A 3,266-nucleotide genomic window follows, 5' to 3' on the forward strand; every position below is an offset into this window, starting at 1 on the left:
CTTCATTAGAAAAAAATGACCAAAAAATAAGCCATTGCTGAAAAGTAGGTCACGGTAATTAAGTGCCCTAATCACTAATTAAGTCACACTTGAGCACCGTTTTTTGTCTTAATGCATCTATAAACAATCACATGCAGTGTATTTATTTGAAATATTTTTGCATGAATTAGAGCAATGAAGAAGTTACATTCAGGGTAAGAGAGGCATGCCATTTGAATAGACTAGTTACAGTTTGAAGTGCAAGAGCACCAGTCACTAGCTTATTCCGGTTAAAGAAAATGAATATTGACTTATACTGAAAGAAAAATTATTTCAAATTAATTTCACAGTATAATGATTCTTCTGTGCATTAGTTGTATTCTTGAGCTTTAAAATAAGATAGTTTGTCACTAGAGCTTTAACATAAAATAGTATGACATCATGACATCTTGTTTCAAACACTAGCAAACTTCAGTAATCTACAACGCAGTGTATGTAACACATGGTATATCCAGATATATAAGTATACTTTGTTCTGTGCAGTTCGTACATGCATTGACTTATGTACATATCTTGTGCATCACTAACCGTTAAATATAATTTCATTCATACAAGTGTGACATATATATAATAGTATTGTAGTATTTTGTTTAGTTCTTATTAACTTTTTGTTATTTTTGTAAAATGCCAGTACACAAGCAGTGTGCTTGCTGCAAAGTAGATTATGAATTCAGAACATATTGTCTGAATCAGGCAGATGTTCTGTCTTTCTTGAAAGATAACATCAATAGAGATTTATGTTTAGGTGACCCTGTATGTAAGAAATGCAGAGGGATATTCTACAAACACCATGAACCAGTAGAGCATTCTAACAGTGGTTTAGACCATCAGAATGAGACACCTGACCCTAAAAAATCAAACTTGATATTCTACGAGCTACGCTTACTGAATCGCGATGTTTCGTTTGTGGAAAGTCCAGAGATGAAAAAAAGTAAAATGGTGAAACCATGCAGGGAAATAAGAGTTAAGATTTTCTGTAAGACAGATGTCTTGATTCCAAACCCATCTAGGTGCTATGCTTCTCATATAGTGAATGGTGATATTCATTCCGATGTTCTTCAGTCACTCACTCCTACCAGTGAAGACTCGGAACTGAATTCATCTGAAATATCAGAAATCCTGCTTTCACTCAGATCACTGTCTTCTAGAAAAAGTTGATTGGACTTTGATTCACCTGATGGATTAACTGATCAAGATTATTATCGACTCATAGGACTTTATAAATCTCAGTTTTCCGAGCTTTTACAGTCAGTTAGCACATCTCTGTACTCTTCACTAAACAGAAGTGCGAGGACTGCATTAGCTGTTCTTCTTGTAAAGTTGAAAACGGGCATGTCCTTAGCAATTTTAGCTACTTTGTTTAATATGACAAAGCGAAAATGTGGAAAATGTATACACTTTGCTCGAAAAGCATTAATGAATCACTTTGTTTCTTCCCACATTGGCCTGCATCACATCACAAGAGAACAAGTTATCCAAAACCATACTACAATGTTTGCAAGGACAATGTTTGCTTCAGGTGAGGATGTCGTTGTGGTCGTTGCTGATTGAACTTATATTTATGTTGAAAAATCCAGTAATTACACATTCCAGCGTTGCTCTTTCTCAATGCACGAGGGACTTTAGAGATGTGACAGATTTTTGAGGGATTCTGGTATCAAAACAAAAATGCCATTTTTTCTACCGAAGGGTCAGAATCAGCATACCGTTAAAGAAGCAAATGAATCCCGTCTTGTTACAAAGGTATGGTGGGTTGTTGAGTCAGCCAATGGACGGATTAAGCAGTGGAAGACGTTGGGACATGTACTGCCAAACACACTAATTCCCCGTTGTAGGATATTTTGTACGAATTGTTTGTGCAATTTGCAATGCCTTTCGCCCTCCACTTGCTTCGAATTCTTCCAATGACATTGTAATTGCCGAGAGAATGATGGCATTGTCCAAAACACCTAACAAACTTCAAACTCTTATTAAGGCAGAAGGGTTAACAAGGAAGTGGTATATTTGGGTAAAGCTTGATGAGGCCAGTTTGCCTGATTTCCCAAAGTTATCAGAACCAGAGTTGAGAGATCTTACCATTGGGGTATATCAGCTGAAACAGGCAAAATCCTACACCAAAGAGTACTAAGCTGAAGATGGTCAGTATGATATGCAGGGAGAAACCTGACTTGGTCAAAGTTCAGATTTGTTCACGACATGTTGCTTCGAAGGTGTACAATCTTTGGATTGAATATTCTAATGGACTGACCCCAATATCAGGCTAGTATTGTCAATGTAAGGTTGGTGCCAGAGTAGTCGGCTGCTGTAGCCACATTGCACCTGTCCTATGGTATCTTTCTTATGACCGACACCAGTCTGATACTGCACAAACAACTGCCTCCTCAAGTTTCCTTAGTTGTGTTGATGACCCAATGACGGTGGAGAACTGGTCAGGCTGTGACAGCGACAGTGACTCCTAAATGAATATCCCAACACCACATTTCCCCTTATTAAAGCAGTAAACAAAAATACAATCCCGTAAGTAATAGACAAAGGTCATATATGATCCTGTGAAACCCGGTGCTAAATTGATTTTTTCCATTTCAATATCATCCATATTTGCAAAAATATTTCAAATAAATACACTGCATGTGATAAACGTATTGTTTATAGATGCATTACGACAAAAAACGGTGCTCAAGTGTGACTTAATTAGTGATTAGGGCACTTAATTACCGTGACCTACTTTTCAGCAATGGCTTATTTTTTGGTCATTTTTTTCTAATGAAGGTTTTGAAATATATCATCAAATGACATTTAAGAGAGAAAAAAAAATAGTTTGATAATTATTGCAATAATTATGAATTTGATCCACCACAAGTCCCCCCTGTAACAACTGAACAGCCATGAGCTGACCTTTGATTAATGTCATGTCATTACCGCCTGACCTCAAGTTTTTAATAGACAAAATATAAAAAGTATTCGTCATTGCCATCAGAAGGCCCAAACTGGCACTCCTCCTTTGGCATTTATATCACCTATGAATACAACTATCTAACTGCAACATTTGATGTTAAAAGCGGAATATTTGTTTTAACCGCGTTCTTGGCGCATAATTGTCATTAAGAATGAAGCTAAACTATATCATGTATCTGATTTACAAATAGAATTCGCCTGTTCGATAGCTACCGTGAAACTGTATGCCGAACATATATCAGTCAGCGTTTGTAGGATGGTAAAAAAGACAC

The sequence above is a fragment of the Ylistrum balloti genome, unplaced genomic scaffold, assembly GCF_031769215.1.
Source record: "Ylistrum balloti isolate Yb309-2 unplaced genomic scaffold, AGI_CSIRO_Ybal_v1 Utg371694, whole genome shotgun sequence".
Lineage (NCBI taxonomy): Eukaryota > Metazoa > Mollusca > Bivalvia > Pectinida > Pectinidae > Ylistrum > Ylistrum balloti.